The sequence below is a fragment of the Mesoplodon bidens genome (assembly GCF_964165515.1).
Source record: "Mesoplodon bidens genome assembly, chromosome: X".
NCBI classification, from domain to species: domain Eukaryota; kingdom Metazoa; phylum Chordata; class Mammalia; order Artiodactyla; family Ziphiidae; genus Mesoplodon; species Mesoplodon bidens.
In genome coordinates, this window is record NC_138163.1 from 21,564,476 (window position 1) to 21,582,328 (window position 17,853).

At 40.7% G+C, this 17,853-nt stretch overlaps 1 protein-coding gene across 2 annotated transcripts in view; it reads left to right on the forward strand.

The window, feature by feature from the left end:
* The window catches only part of FGF13 (fibroblast growth factor 13), a 496,141-nt gene that overhangs the window by 387,699 nt on the left and 90,589 nt on the right, over window positions 1-17,853 (forward strand). The window lies entirely within an intron of this gene.

The window sequence follows — 17,853 nt, forward strand, 5'->3', positions numbered from 1 at the left end:
GCTCCTCCACAGCAGGGACCCAGGCTTCTTTATTCCTGAGTCTCAAGCACCCAGAACAGGCCTAGCACATAATAATAGGCACTCAGGAAATATTTGGTGAAGAAAAAGAAATTTCCCTAGAATAAGGATTTGACATTAATTTTAAATTCAGTCAAGAGAATCTTCAGAGTAAGTGAACAAAACGGACAGTAATTTATTCCTATGGTCATGGAATATAAATCTAGAAAAGTCAAAATATTTAATTTCTCCCTCCCTCCATAAATTGAGAGGAAAATAAAAATTGTTCAAGCAGGGAGGATTAGCATGCAACTGAAATCTGCTAGCGCTCCACCAGGGGGTGCTATGAACACAAAGAGAAACCGTTCTTCATTAATTTGTTCTCCCTCAGAGAAACTGCAGAAACCAAACAACTTTTCTATTGTCCCTGCATTGCATACAGTTTTGCAAGAGATGAATAAGTCTTCCATCATGCTTGAAAATCACGTATGCCTGGAACAAGTCTTCCTGCTAATAAGGTGTGCATGTGTGCCTGCCTGCTCGTGTGTGCACGTGTGCACATGCACACACAGACACACACACACCCTCAGCACTTTTAAAAGATCAGGCATCAAGTTTAAAAATGTATGATTTTTGGTATATCTTGAATTTGTTCATTGACAAATTCAGGTGTTAATTACTACGATGTCAGAAGCAGAATCGAGCAGAACAAAGCATGTGCTACGTTGCTTTTTAACCCTGACATAGAATAGACTATTCTAAAAGAAGACCCATCCAAGTATCCGAGATGGGCTATCAGCCAGGTCTTGTTACTAAGAGCACATAGACAGAGCAGTATCCAGCTTGTGTGCACTAGTTCAGTTTTGATTCTTACAAGACTGTAATGGGAGAACACAGACAGCACGATCAATATTTGGGAAGCCGTAGTTTGTATAACCAGTGACTTAGACAAATCAAATCTTGTTTTCAACATCGTGGCTCCAGTTTCTGCCTTTAGCATATCCCTGATGGCCTTGGGTGCTGAGTGATATTTTTAAATTGTATTCATGTTTATCATCCTTTTAGAGTCTGAGCTCTGTGTGTATGTGTGTGCTTTCCATCTGTGTCTCCTGCACATGGCAAAGGTACATTGTACAAAGGTACATTGTAAGGATTCAGTTAGTGTTCATGGATTGCTTGCTTATTGATCAGTTTCCATAAAAATGCTGCCAAAAAACGTCGGGAAGGATAATGATGAGATTACAGGGGATACAAGTAAATGGGCCAGTAGGGACTGAGGGGAAGAGAAGAGGACTCATTTCACTGACCCATCACAGTGTGCCGGGCACTGCCCTAAGCACTTTACATGAACTTCTCATCTAATTCTTGCAGTAGCCCGATGAAGAAATGATTATCACCCCAACCCCACCGCCTAGCTTTTTGCATAGTTGTGACTGTTACATTAAAATACTCAATTTTAATGAGTATTCCTGGGAGTGGCCAAGGCTTCATCTGTGCCTCTTGTACCTAAGGGCAGTGCAGGTGCTGATTGGGGTTTCAGCTGTGGGCAGGATAAACAATGAACTGTTATTGAAGCTGACTCCTGTGTTCATGGGGGTAGGGGAGAAGTGGATCTCCCTGGCTGCCTCTCTGCCCCTGCTGCACGCAGAGAAATTGACAGGGAGATGCAGCCCTTGGCAGTTGACAGCAGTGAAGCCATTCCTATCTTCTGACTGGGGTGGGACTGCCTGTGGGAGATTTCCTTTCCTCTCTGGGACTCTGGTATCGTGGGAAATGAGAGACATGGGCAGCTGGTGACGGACTTCCAGCAGCTGGGCTCACTGGAGAACGCTTTGTAGAGGAGGAGGGACTCGTGATTGTGAAAACTCTGGCTTGGGAGAAATCATAAAGGGCATCCAGTTTAACCACCAAGCAAGCTTTTGAAACCTTTGACAAGACTCCAGCCAATTGCCCGCTATGTGACGTTGGGCAAGGAACTTCCCCTCTCTTGGCCTGAGTTTCCTCATCTACAAAAACAAAAGGAAACCTTACGGGTTGTCATGAGAATCCAGTGAGAAAACATGGACTCCTGAAACATACTAGGTACTCAGTACTTTTCAATTTTATTTTTTAGAGCAGTTTTTTTTAGATTCACAGCAAAATTGAGGGGAAGCTACAGAGACATCCCATATACCCCTGTCCCCTCCCCCATTATCCACATCCCCTACCACAGTGGTACATTTGTCACAGTTGATGAACCTAGAGTGATGTCGCAATCACCCAAAGTCCATAGTTTACCTTAGGGTTCACTCTTGGTGTTATACATTCAGTGGGTCTGGACAAATGTATAATGACATGTATCCATCATGGTATCATACAGAGTGTTTTCACTGCCCTAAAAATCCTCTGTGCTCTGCCCATTCATCCCTTCCTCCCCCCAGTCCCTGGCAAACACTTTACTGTCATCATATTTTGCCTTTCTCAGAATGTCATAGAGTTGGAATCACACAGTATGTGGCCTTTTTCTGATTGCCTGCTTTCACTTAGTCATATGCATTGAAGGTTCCTCCATGTCTCTTTGTGGCTGGAAACCTCATTTCTTTTTAGTGTTGAATAATATTTCATTGTCTGGGTGCACCAGTTTATTTATCCACTCACCTACTGAAGGACATCCTGGTTGCTTCCAACTTTTGGGCGATGATGAATAAAGCCACTATAAACATCTGCGTGCAGGTTTTTTTTTTTTTTTTTTTTTTTTTTTTGCGGTACGTGGGCCTCTCACCGCTGTGGCCTCTCCCGTTGCGGAGCACAGGCTCCGGACGCACAGGCCCAGCGGCCATGGCTCACGGGCCCAGCCGCTCCGCGGCACACGGGATCCTCCCGGACCGGGGCACGAACCCATGTCCCCTGCACCGGCAGGCGGACTCCCAACCACTGCACCACCAGGGAAGCCCTGCGTGCAGGTTTTTTTGTACGCATAAAATTTCAAGGCATTGGTACTTTTTAATGAAAAATGTACTCCCATAAATTCCTCTCTCCCATAACTTCTTCCCAACATGAGGGATCAGTGCAGCCAAGATGCCCAGTTTGCAGCAAAATGCTCTTATTAATTAGCCAAGAGGCTGTGATGGCACAGCATGTAAACAGTGTACTACAAATCTGTTTACATCGGCTTCTGCAGACATTTTAAAACAATTAAACTGTCAAGGGGGCCTGGAGACAGAGCCTTGCATCTTAATGGGAAATGATTAAATATCAGGCATTATTGCTTTTGATGTGTCTGGGCTGTAAGAGGAGGGCAGAGTATTGATTGGGGCCTCCAGGAAGGCAGGATGCTAACTCGGGCTGCTGGACCACAGTGCAATGAAAGCTTGGAGATCTGTAACTTCTTGGGCTGGGATGAAAGGCCACTCGCCAGAGAGTTAACTAGATTTGTCAACTTCTGTTTAGTTTGGACTCTGCCAGTAGGGGCAGACGATAGATTGTGACTTTGGAGGGGTGCTCTTGGTCAAGGGGCAGAAAGAGAGAGTTAGTTGCGGATAGCATCTCTTAGAAGAGGGTGAGTGACACAGCACTGAGCGTTGACCTCAGTATCAATTCTACCTGCATGAAATCCTTGTAAGGGAAGTGAAGGCACCCATGCAACCCCTGCCTAAGTCAACTAATGCAAAACTGCGCTCTACAGCCTGTGAATCTGTTTATCACAATGATGACAGCCGCGTAGGCTCAGACTCCTAGTGCATTCACCATTTAGGTTACCCCCTTCTCTGTTGATTTCATTTGTTCACAGGTGCTTGTCAGGTCACATGGGGCCCTTGCCCTCGAGCCACTCACAGGCTGGTAAATATAAACAGCTGAACGTAGTCAAGTTGAATAGTTCAGTGACAGACGTTTGCGTTGGGTACAGTGAAGGGACCAAGGAGGCCATGGTCAACTGAGAAATGTGGAGAGGCTGGAAGACAAGTCTTCCCAGTAGATGTCCTACTGGAAAGATCAGTAGGCAGACAAAGGGCAAAGGGCACCCCACGCTGGGGGAAGATCTTGAACAGACCCGCCGAGGTGTGAAAGAGCCTGGTACATTCCGAGAACTCAATCAGTCTGGCTTGTGAGGTTGGGAGTGGTACCGTGAACCAATGGGCTGGCTCAGCCCAAACCCATCCCCGCCTTGCTACTTTTGAAAGGGTGGGAGGACCTTAGCCCTAAGGTTTAGAAACTGAAATCAACCAAGAAGTGATGAAAACGTTGAAGTCCATCCCCATCTAAGGCTAGATAGAACAGGTGAGCGCCTAGTAGGGGGCTCCTCCTGCAGTGGAGTTCCAGCAGCTGGACAGCAGCACCTAGGCCCTGAGTGGCTGGCAACTAGTTGGGGGAAAGGAGAGAAAGAAGAGCAGAAATAAATTTCACCTGCCTTGCAATTTGGCTCCATGTCAGCCCCACTTTGTTTATTTCTGTGCTGTCTAGACAGGCAAAGATTGCGTTGCTCTCATCCCAGGGGAACCTCCTTCTCCGGTGCACTGACCAGTGCAGCCCCTGCCCGGCCAGAAGAAGCTATGGCACAGCTACAAGAAAGACTGAGTCTCTTGATTAGACCCTATGAGACCACTCAGATTGAGATGACTTAATTTCACCCCTTGAGAAATGCCTTTTAAAAAGAGCTCTGCCATTGGCCAAGAGAGACTGCCTTCCTATTAGGGTTTTCTATTTTTGTTTGAAGGAAGCTGGCATCTCTCCTGTGTAAGGAGTTCACTGAAGCCTAAATTCTCCCATTAGCCATTTTGGGTTGCAAACAGGGATCCAAGCATATACAACTGTGTGTCTGGTGGCCGGAGCACTAGCTCAGCTTCCCAGCCCCAGGGCCATGGGGAAGACCCCATGGCCACACTCTGCCCCTCTTAGCATGACTGACTAATGGCTGGCAGGGGTCAGGACTGGCTACTTAATTTGCAGGGCCCAGTGCAAAATGAAAATGTTAAAAATGTTTGCTCTCTGTTCCAAAATTGTTAAGAATTAAAAAAAAGAAAGAAAAAAAAATGGGGACAGCAAAGCTTACGAAACCGGGACACACTTCCCTGCTGAGGAATAACTCCTTGGCCCCTGTGGGTTCTGAGGGCTCCTGGTGCTCAGGCCCCTGGGGTGTGGGCGGCAGAAGGGGGCGGGGGAGGATGCTTGATTTCAGGGCAGAACAAATTTTCTCCATCCTCTGCCTACTGCTGAAATCCCGTCCTTACAGCTAAACCAATTTCGCTTGAGGCTGGATCCCTTTGGGAGGGGCTCCCGTCTGCAGCTGTTGTCTCATATACTCTTGTGTTGGATGGAAAAGTGGAGGGAGAGAGCACAAGGCAATCTTGATTATGCAGAGACGTTTAAGGGAAAAAATTATGTAAGTTTATGGAATGCTTTTGGGTATACATAATCTTCCTTTCCATATAGCACTGAGTATGGGTGATGGGCTCAATAAATATAGCTTCTTGTGGGTGTCAGTAATCCTTCAATATTCATTGATAGTGACGATATTGAGACCTTGAGACAGATTTCCTTTCTTTCTGACTCAAGGGAAATTTTCCCAGAGCCACACAGAAGGAGAATCCAATCTGTTCAATAGGAAAGACTCATTTGCTCCCGGAATAACTAAATTTCTATTTCCATTTCCATTTGAATTTTTAACCAAAATAGTGGATCTTCCATAAGGCAGAAATAAAAAGAGGGACAATTTGGTTTGGGGTTTCACTTTTCCTTAAAATTTTGATTCCTATATTAACACTGTTGAGTGCTTCAGTAACGTGTATGGCATAATGCTAAAATGTTTCTTGCTTTTTGTTATAATTAGCTGAAAGCCTCATCATAAGCTGCTAGTAGATTCTCTGAATTTTTAACAAAGGACTTCGATATGAAAATGCATTTCTTGGCAAGAAACTCAAAATTCAGGTAAAATTTCAACATTTGACAAGTAATTGTTACAGAAGATTGAACAACTGTAATTCTTATAAATGTTGGTTCTGCTTGTAGCATGTTCAATTCATCAGTAATTCGATTTCAAAATAAAAGACACATTCTCTACATCCCAAAAGCTACTGGGGAGCCTTTCAGACGACAAGATTTCTGACCGTGGGAGAGGCATCTACCAAAGAAGGCAGCTAGTTCCAAAAACTCCTCTAATGTGGTGAGATCCTGTTACAGACCAGTTTTTCGTAATTCTAGAAGGCAAAATAAAATGTTTGCTTGGAAATAATAAGTTTAAGCAAATAGTATGGGCAAAGCTTATATCTGAGACCAAGCAATGGTCTGATTATTGCCAGAACAATACTGCTGCATGATGAATCATTAATGATCTGTGAGAGTCATAATGGTCTGTCACTAATGCCCATTAATGATCTCTCTATACCGCGAGTATGGGCTTGATGTTTCTGGCCAGTACCTTGGAGAATACGTTAGATATGCCTTAAACTTTCTCCGATCTCCTTTCTCTGTGTCTGCTCCAAATGTAGACAGCAACTGTCTGGCTAGGACCAGCTTATAAAGAAGCATGGCTTTGTTAAGGAAGTCGTATTCAGGTAAGATTTATTTAAGCAATGTTTTTGAAGGGCAGAGATTTGAGAGCTTATCCTGGACATTAACGCCTTTGTGGAAATTAACAAAATTATGCTGGAGATCTTTCTGTTGAGATCTTTTCTTGCCTGGTGAACAGGGGCTCTTGAGTTTCCCCATACTCCATGATGTGTGGCTGTTGAACATAGACTCTTTGAAAAATGCTCCCTTTGTTTTGTTTTGGTTTTTGCCTAAGGAATTTTGGATATTAATTGTTATAGAAGAGTGAATGCTTGTCTCTTTAAAGCCCTGTTTGTATTTAGAAAACTATGACACAAGCTGCTTCAAGAGAGATTTCCTACCTCCAGATTTGCCTTTACTCTGGGCAGACAGCACAAAACATTCATTTGAATTTCTAAAGGAAGAAAAGGGAATAAATAATGATAATCGGCTTGGAATGTATGTTGCTTTTAGCTTAGGAAAGGAAGGAAAGAGAAGGCAACATAGAGCTAAGGGGAGGTGGAAACAATCACATATTAATTCTGAGAACCTTATTAGGCGTATCTTCAGGGAAATCACAGAAGATAGGCACTCCATATCTAAGCGAAACTAGGAGACGATCTGTTCCTCCATGGCGGCCAGGGAGATGCGGCAGATAGCTAATGGAACCAACGCCCAAGAGCCTCCAGCTCACGGAGGAAAACAAGATGAGACAAGGTTGCCCAAGCAGCCACTTTCCAGCCTCTGAAAATAGCAGGACAGGGATTCTTGGGGAGGGCGTCACTCACTCCGCTGGCTACTTTTTGATGAGAAATGTTAACACGTAACTAAATGGAAAATGACATCTTTTGTTTGGAAACTTTTTGCCAGGCTTCCTATTATTTGAATGAAGTAGCGTCGTCAAGCAAACGCTTCCATTGCAACCCTTTGCACTTTCTTGATCATTGAACTCGAGAGGACCCTGGAGAATGCTCACACCTCTAAATGTTTTATTTTGCTAGGACACTTCATCCAGATGCATGATTACTCTTTGCAATTTTTGTTTCTTCAAAATCCTTCCCCCCTGTTCAAAAACTGCTGAGTAGCATGTGTTTATTCATGGAATTAACTGGGATTGATAGATTTTCCCTTCTGAGAACTTCACAAGATCTCCTGAACTACTCGAAGTGGTCCCGGAGCATCCCCAGATGAAGGTTACGCTTGATCTGTCACGTTGCATGGGCACTGCTTAGTTGGTTATTGTCAGTTGATCTCCTCATGAAAAGGAGAAAAAAAAGCTTCTTTGAACGGTTAGGGCATCACGGGCAATATTAGTGATGGAAATCATTAGAGACTTTCTGAGGTCGGTTCAGCATTTCATTTTCTGATTATTTTCACAACTCATGCCTGTAATAAACCCACCAAAGTTTCCATCACTCAGGTGGGAAACAGCTTATAATCGTCCTTAAGGGGACTACGGACTCCACGTCCCTTATAGTACACGTGGCAGAAACATTTAAACTCGTCCCTTTGCTTGTAAAGTATTTGAGTGGAATGCATACATTAATTCTTTGCTGAGTAAGGTCTGTGCCATAAGTAATTCTCAGCAAACAATTACTGCACTGACAAGTGCATAGATTCATTGGAAGCGATCAGATTCCCATCTTAGCTGTTTGGTTAGATTCAAGTACAAACCAACTTTATGCTTACAAAAGACTACTAGATTGATTGATGAAGCGTTATAAATAGACGTGTCTGTTTTAAATAGATGTATGTCCATGGCAAACCAAGGCCCTTTGCAGAAATGAGTGCAAACTCAGGGACAGCTTGGCAGCAACCGAGGATGCTGCAGTGTCTCTTTGAAAGGAAAGTTAAAAGTACCTGATGCGATATAGGGTAAGCTGTGGGTCCATGGTAACACAATGCATATGAGACCAGGAGAAAGGATTATGCAACCAAAGAATGATGAGTCCCAAGAAAGGTCAGGTAGTTTATCTCTTTGCCTTTAGACAGGAAAACACTTCACCTCTCTTACACAGGTGAGACTGTCTCAGCCACCACACACACAAGCTCTTTAAAGAATTCACTTCAAGGGCTCTCAGGGCAAGAACATTCACCCTAAATCCGCCCTCCTCTACTTAAGTCTGGTGGCTCTCATTTGGTCCGCAGGGAAGCCAGAGAACAGACAGTAGCTGTGCTCTGTGTAACCCTTCCTCATGATCATGCTTGTTGAAGTTAAGGATTCTAAGCCTCTTTAGCCTATTAAAAGTCTTGTGTCTCACCAGTCCTGTTGTAGCTCACCCATTTATTTCTCTAAGTGTTTATATCCTCACTGTGCTGCTTTCTGCTTGTCCCTGTGACTACTTTTTCAGCTTTTCAAGGCCCCTTCGTGTTCTTTTCTTTTTCTAGCTGGTTGTGGGCCTTCTCTTCATGGCTATGCCTACCTCTGCCTGATAGTCCACATAGCATGTTGACTGAGAATTTCCAAAATTTAGAACATACGAAGACAGATTTCCCCTTCTTTGGGAACTACAGGAAACAGTATATTTGTTTCATTTTCTTATCAATAGGCACTTAGGAAATGATGTATGTATTAATTGTTTTTTTATCAGTGATCGCTTAGTCTATTTTTCAGGGGATGCAGATGTGTATTTTCAGCTGTTCCATCGATCATTCATTTCAAACATTGAGGCCACTGTTACCTGGGCAGTGCTTCAAAGTGCCTTTCTTATAATACATAGCTCTGACTGCCTGGCCCCGGACCTGGGGCTTAGCAGATACTCAGTGTTTGTTGAGTGAATGAATATCTCGACAATGGCTGCATAGAGAACCCTCAAAAATATTTCAATCTATTTGCTTTGGACAGATGATTAAACAATCTAAGCTGATCTTATAAAATGGGCCAGAAAGACTATTTTCAAATCGTGTCTTTAGAATGTATAGTGGAAGTGTGTATTTGCCCTTGCCATTTGCTTTAGAAACCAGAGGCTTGGAGTTGGGAATACTATTGGAAGTGAAGAGATCTTGGGTGGTGGGACAGTTCATCCTTCTTGAGAAGGAAGGAGATGGGACAGTTCATCCTTCTTGAGAAGGAAGGAGAGTATCTACAGGAAGCAAGTGCCTTTTGGGTAGAAAAAGTTCCGTAAGTTCCCCTGGGGATACCAGTACTGTGGGAGAAAGATGAATATGCCATAACATTTCTTTTAATTCCAGCAGTGCCACTGGGCATGGCCTATAAGTTTAAGCGTATCTCAGTCTGCAGAACAAGTGTGTCTTGCTTTATATAATTAAATTGTTTCCAGAAAATTATATGTAAATCAAGTACCATTTGAAATCCACACGGGGTGTGTAGTAAGAAAGGATCCTTGTGAATGTTTTTATAAAGTGAAGACTTCTTTTATAATACATGTAATTTAAAGGATTACTTTTTAATCTATCCATTGGGAAGTCTGAATATTGTATACCAGAATGAAAACATATCTACATTCTGTTGAGAAGGAATTCTTTGACCAGGACTTGCTAAAGTATGCTTTAATAGTGCCTCATTTGTGAGAATGTTAAAAATGGTTGCATTTGAATCTGCTTACTTTGTTTTGCAATTTTCTGAGTAATTTATTAGCATTTCTTAGGATTTAGCAGCCATCTGATATGACATGCTACTACTGCCTTCTAATATAGAATTTTTAAAAAACTTTCCTCAAAAGGAGTTATAAATAACAGCTATGGTCATTTACATATTTAAAGAGGGTATGTGCATGTCTCCTGGACCCAAAACTCTACTCTGTTACCTATGCCAATTTCCCATGTCTGGTTCAACATGTAGCTGCAATGTCCAAATAGTAACCCTTTCCCAACATACTCCATGCTTTACTCTGTTCTTAGAGGACTAAGACTGCTGATTCAGGAGCCTTTCCTTGCATGACATGATGGGTGTTATTTAGGCATATACTAGGCCTCCAGAGGAGTCGGAATTGGGGATATTTACTGGGACTGTTTCTTTGGCTGGTTATCTGTATGCATCTCCGGCATTCTTTGTACTATTCATTGTTCTACTAGGCCTTAACTGCATACTTGAATAAGAAGATACTTTTCCAGCTCTAACACTAGCTAGTGTAAGGGAACATGACGAGGGCTTCAAATGCCACATTCATCATGTTCCTTCTCTCTAGAAGAACCTTCACTGGCTTCATTCTGTACTCCAACAAGTCATGGGCAGGGGGTGGTTGACTTTATTCTGTAAGCAAAGCTCACAACAGGCTGGCCCAACATAGCTTTCCAGTCCTATCTCCATCCTTCCCTAAAAGAACTGCTTCAACCAATCCCATCGCCTCCATTACACCGAGAGGAATTTGTCCAATTCATTAACGTGCTCTCTATGCAGCATCCTCTCTGTGATGTGCTACACACCGAGGAAGGTGCCAAGATGAAAGAGCCATAGGGCCTGGCTTCCAGGAAGGCATAGTCTGGTTGCCCAGCATTGTGACAAGTGCTGTAATGGAAATACAAAAAGCCACAGGGGATCGAGACTAGGATAGCAGCCTTCTGCTGGCTGGATTTGGGACGGCCTCATTCAGAAGGTGTAATTTAACCAGGGACTTAAATGTATGTTAGACTTTGGTTCATGTCCTCTGAGATGCCCTTCCAAAGCCCTCCCCTAGACAAATAAGATTTTTACACCCCTAGAGCTCTCATAGGACTTACTGACTACACCAATCATGTGACACTCATTCTAAACTCCTTCATTTGTTTTGAACCTTGTGTTCATTTCCCCACTGGATTATAAATTCCTTGGAGGCAAGGCTCACATTGAACCTACTTTTTTTTTTGCGGTATGCGGGCCTCTCACTGTCATGGCCTCTCCCGTTGCGGAGCACAGGCTCCGGACACGCAGGCTCAGTGGCCACGGCTCATGGGCCCAGCCGCTCCGCGGCATGTGGGATCTTCCCTGACCGGGGCACGAACCCGTGTCCCCTGCATCGGCAGGCAGACTCTCAACCACTGCGCCACCAGGGAAGCCCTGAACCCTTCTTTTTTTTATCCATCAGGACTAATCACAATAGTAACATAAAATGCCATTTATGTGAAATAAACATAAATAAACATAATAAACCCACAAACTTTATAAACCCACAAACTTTATAAACCCACAAACTTTATAAACATAAACCCAAAACATAAACCCAAAAACATAAACCCAAAAACATAAACCAAAAACATAAACCCAAAACATAAACCCAAATAAACCCAAAAAACATAAACCCAAAATAAACCTAAATAAACATAAACCCAAATAAACCCAAAAAACATAAACCCAAATAAACATAAACCCAAATAAACATAAACCCATAAACATAAACCCAAATAAACATAAACCCACAAACTTTTGTTTGGGTCCTGAGAATTTTTGTTTGCATCCTGAGAATTCCTTGACTTCTTAGTTAACCACTGCTACATAGTAGAATACCAAAATAGAGCACAGCTAGTCAAGTTCACTATTGCCGAGCCAGCCTGGACTGCACACAAGCTGTGACGCTTCCTTTTGGCCCCTTTCATTCACTCAACAGATATACACTGAGAACCTACTATGTTACAGGTGCTCTGCCAGCTTCTGGATGTACAGTACAAACCATGGAATATATAGTTTAGAAGCAGCTCAAAAAGGCTCTAGAAGAAGCCTTTCTGGTCCCTTTCCCCGAAATCACATCATGATCCTGCTCTATAGACCTTAACACTCCAAAAACAACCAATCAGAACCTTATTTTTTCCTGTCCATATTATTTCATTCTCTAAATATGTGATCCACTTGATCCTTGTTCTTGGTCAGCAGTTTCTTTCTTCCTCATTAAGAAAAATAAGTTAAAGTAACCCTATTGGTTTGACTGTGTGACCAAGAGAAAACAGCTACCATTTGTTAAGTATCAACTATGGGCCAGTCCCCAGCTTAAATACTGTACACTGATAACTCTAATTCTTACAACCATCCTGCAAGGGAGGTGAATAATTTCTTCATTTTACTGCTGGGGGAACTGAGGCTCAGAGAGATTAAATAATGAGACTGAGCTCTCCAGTTCATGAACATTGGAGCCAGTCTTTAAAATAGGTCCATGTAATGCCATACTATCCCAGGTATAATCGATTTTGAACAAATACTGGTTTGTTGATTGGCTGATGGTTACTATTCTGATTGCAAGATCTTTATATATTTAAAATGCCAATGTCAGAAGTTGGTAGTCGGGTTGCTATCAATCCCAAGCCCATGTCTTTTTGTTCCAATAGCAATTCTATGACTGCTTTATGCATAATAGAAGCAAAATTATTGTTTTGATACAATATAACTCCATTTCCTTAAACATTTTTTACATGAATACATATTGACAATTCATCTCAATAACAGGAAAATTTAGATTCTCAGTTAATGTTATAGTTTCTGTCAGATGCTCAAAGTTTCAAGCATCCAACTAAAAATTACAATGTCAACTCTTCTCAATAAAATAAAATAATCTGATTTTATAGACATATGAAAGCTGACTCATAACAGTCATCACTCGTGAAAATATCCAAAATCACATTTCAAGACTTAGCTTCAGTGTTTTCTAACTACACTATTTCCCTATAGTAAAATTCCGTATTTTGGGCTGAAAATTTTGTAACCCAGCTATTCCCCAACTTCAGTGTGTGCCATCAGTATCCTCTGTGAAACTGGTTAAAATTGGCGATTCCCGGCTGATTTGGTTGGAACCCAAGAATCTATTGATACATTCTAACAAGGACTCCATATCATATCTCGGTTAGAGAAATCCTCCTGGAACTATTCTTCTCCACTCATTACTCTTTTCCCAGTCTTCAGTCTCCTTCCCTTACCATCCTCCCACATCCACACATAAGAAGTTGAGTGTATATTACTTTTTAAAGTTTTTTGTTTTGTTTTGTTTTTTGCTATTTAGATATAATTTACATCCCATTAAGTGCTCAGATCTTAAGTAGACAGTTTGATCAGTTTTGAAAAATACATTCACTCATGTAATCTATATTCAAGGTAGAGAACATTTCCATCACCCCAGAAAGTTCCCTTATGCCCCTTCCTAGTCAACACCCCTCTGCTGCCAGAAGCAATCCCTGAACTTATGTCTATCATCATAGGTTGTTTTTGCTACTTTAGAATTGCATATAAATGGAAACATGGTAGTAGGTGGGGTTTTTTTGTGTCTGGCTCCTTTCACCCAGAATAAGGTTTTTGAAATTCACCCAGGTGTCTGTGTGTATCAGTAAGTCATGACACTTTCTTGCTGAGAAGTATTCCATTGAATGAATATGCCAGTTTGTTTACCTACTCTGTCACTGAGGGACGTCTAGACCGCTGCCAGATTTTGGCTACGATGACTAAAGCTTCTATAAACAATTTTTACAAATCTTTTCGTGGACATATATTTGAATTTCTTTTGGACAAACACCTAGCAGTGAAACTGTTGGGTATTAAGGTTGATGTAAGCTTAACTTTTTTAAAATTTTTTTGCCCGTGCAGCCAGCGTGTGGGATCATAGTTCCCCGACCAGGGATTGAACCCGAGCCCTCATCAGTGAAAGCGCAGAGTCCTAACCAGTAGACCGCCAGGGAATTCCCTAACTTTTAAGCTACTGCTAAACAGTTTCCCATCATTTTATACTCCCAAGAATGAAAATTCTGATTGTTCCACATAATCACCAACATTTGGGGTTGACACTTACTTCCATTCTTCCTATTGTTGTGTGCATAATGTGGTATTACATTTGTTTTAATTTGCATCTGCCTGATGACGAAGGATGTTGAATACTGTTTCATGTGCTTGGTGGCTCTTTGTATATCTTCTTCACTGAAGTATCTGTTCAAGGGTTTAGCCTATTTTTCAGTGGGTTTTCTGTCATATTACTGAGTTGTCCACAAGAGCCTCTTACTATCCTTTTAATGTCTGTAGCATCTCTAGCGATGTCCTCATTTCCATTTATTATATTCATAGTTTGTTTTTTTTTCTTTTTCTTGATCTGTATTGCTAGTGGTTTAAATTTTTATTAATGTTTTCAAATAATCAACTTTTGGCTTTGGTGATTATCTGTTTTCTGTGTCACTGATAGCCTCATTTTTATTATGTCCTTCCTCCTTATTCATTTGGGATTTAGTTCTTCTTTTTCTGGCTTCTTAAGGTGGAAATATAACTCATTTATTTTACAACTTTCTTGTTTTTGAGTAAAGGCATTTAAAGCAGCTATACGTTTCCCTACAAGGGCTGCTTTAGACTCATTTCATTTTTTGATATATTGTATTTAATTATCATTCAGTTCAAAGTATTTTCTAACTTCCTTTTTAGATTTTTCTTTTACCCATGGCTTATTTAAATATGTGATGTTTGTTTTCCAAATTTGGGGGGAAGGACTAGTATACTTTCTTGATGTTGATTTTAAACTTAATATTGTTGTAATCAGACAACATATTCTGTTCGATTTTAGTCTTTAGACATTTATTTAAAGTATTTAGAGGGCCGAGCTCATAGTCTACTTGGTGGCCTTGAGAAGAATGTGCTTCCTGCTATTGGTTAGTGCAGTGTTCTACAAATTTATATCAGGTCAAATTGACCGACAGTGTTGTTGAATTCTATACTCTGAATTTTTGGTCTACATATTCTATCAATGAATGCCTTGGAAAAAAAAATGCCTTGGAGATGAGTACTGAAACCTCAAACCATGATCATGAACTTATCTGTATTTTCTTTTATTGCTATCAATTTTTGCTTCATATATGTAATACCTTTGTTAGGTGCAAGCACATATAGGAATTTATATTCTTGATAAATTGACCATTGTATAATTATTAAATTTCCTTCTTTATCTCTGGTGGTATTCATTTCCACTAAGCCTACCTACCATACCATCAATGTTAGGCTCAGTGTTTGCAAAATACGTATTTTCCATCCTTTGATGTTCATCCTCTTTGTGTCTTTATGTTTAAAGTGTGTTTTGTAAGTAGCGTGTAACTGAGTCATTTGTTTTCTTCCAGTCCCCAAATTCTGCCTTTTATTTAGGGTTTTTAGACCATTTATATCATAATTATTAATATGTTTGGATTTAAATCTTCCATTTGGGTGCTTGATTTCTGTTTGTCCAATCTCTCTGCATCCCCCTGTTCCTTTTTTCCAGCCTTTTTGAAGTGAATCAGATATTTTTATATTACATTCTTTGTATTATTTTTAGCAGTTTCACAAAATTATGGTATGCATCTTTATCTCTGCTACTTTCAATGTATATTCTATTATGTCACATAAAATGTAAGAAATTTGCAGAATTATTCTTCCAATTATCCCACTCACTGCCTTTATGATCATTTTCTCATATGTTTTATTCTATATGTGCTATAACCCCTCCTTGTTATGTTATTATTATTTTACTATAAACAGTCAATAGCCTTTGATGTGATTTCTACACACACACACATAAACATGTACATACTATTTTTTAAAATAATGATTCTTTATATTTACCAATATATGTACACCTTCTGTCATTTTTCATTTCTTCCTACAGAATTAGATTTCTAGGTGGTATAATTTTACTTCAGTATAAAGAGCTTATTTTGAGTATTCCTTATAGTGTATTTCTGCCACATAAAAATTATTTCAGCTTCTTTTTTCCTGAAAATTTCTTTATTTCACCTTCATCTTTGAAAAATAGTTTTGGCTGGATATGTAATTCAGGTTTGACAGGCTTTATTTTTCTTTCAACGAGAGGCTGAGATGGTATTCCACTGTATTCTGTCTCCTCATTTCTGATGAGACGTTATATGTTATTCTTATCATTGTTGCCCTGTATGTAGTATTTCTGTTTTTTCTGGATGCTTTCAAGATTGTCTCTCTATCTTAGTGTGTGTAGTAGTTTGACTCTGATATGCCTAGCTGGTTTTTGTTGTATTAATCCTGATTAGTATTCTCTGAGCTTCTTGGATAGTCAAGATGTTGTCTTTCCATAAATTTTGAAAAATTGTTGGCAGTTATCCCCTCATATATTCCTTCTGCTCATTTCTCTCTTTCTTCTCCTCCAGGGACTCTCATTACTCGTATGTCAGATGGTTTGCTGTTGTGCCACAGATATCAGATGCTCTGTTCCTTTTTTTTTTTTTTTACTTTTTATTTCTTTCTGTTTCTTTTTAGATACTTCATATTCACATGCATCCAAGTCACAAATTTCATTCTCTGCTATAGCCAGTCAACTGATAACGCCTTAAAACAAATTCATCATCTCTGAGAGTCTACATTTTATTTCCAGCTTTTCCATCTTTCTCTATTCATAGTTTCCATCTCAGTGCTGAAATTATATCTCCATTCATGCATGTTACCCACCTTTTCCACTAGATCTTTTAAAATATTTATCATAGTTACTTTAAAGTCCCTGTTTGATAATTCCTTCATCTAGGCCATCTCTGGGATTGGTTCTATAGTCTTTATTTCTTGAGAAAGTTTCCTTTTTTGTAAGTCTTTTGTTTTATTTGTTTATGTAATTTCCATTTGAATACAAGTTACTATATGTGAAAGAACAGAAACTGAGGTAAATTATATCCATGTCCAAAACTGGGAATACCTTTCTTCTATTAGGCCATTAGTATTTGGTTTGGGGTCAGTCCACTGTGAGATTGATCTGGAGCTGAATTTTGTTGTTGCTTTAGTTCTATTCAGTTCACAATAGGCTTCACCGTACTTAAGAGCAGGATTACAGCTTTCTCTTTAGCAGGGCTTTCAATCTGTGTACCTGGATCCTTTGTTTCTGTTCTCCTTCCTTAACCCCGGGCTTTAGCAGGCTCTAAACCGGAACCCTGACAGATGGGGGTGTTCTCTCTTTATTCTCTTGCCCAACACAGCAGTAGAGGGCCACTGGCTGGTACTCAGTGTACTCCAGGTCCTTAGTGCCTGTGGGGTTTCTCTGGGTTATTATTCCCACCCTCCCCACGCTGTGCACCTAGGATCGAGGAGCAGGCGATGCCTCCCTGGGCTTTCCTGCCCCTCCTCCAGTGGCAGATGACCACTGCCTCCTACTCATTGTAAAGCCTAAAGTATGAGAAGAGTTCTAATTCCTACTTTCTGAGTTTTGTTTACCATGATATCTTAGATCTGTGCTTGAGTACCATTATTGCAGAAGTAATAGCACCCAACATAATGTTTGTAGAATATCCACCAACCACATAATATTCCAAAATTCTGAGCATGCTTGACTATGCGATAATTATGCATATGGCCTGGTTAAACCTGTTCTCCAATTTGGAGGTCAGAGTTTGTTCATGGTAAATTTTCCACGAGTGCTCTTTGTAGGGTCAAGGGGCTATGGCTCATTGGCAACAAGAGAAGGGAAAAATGTT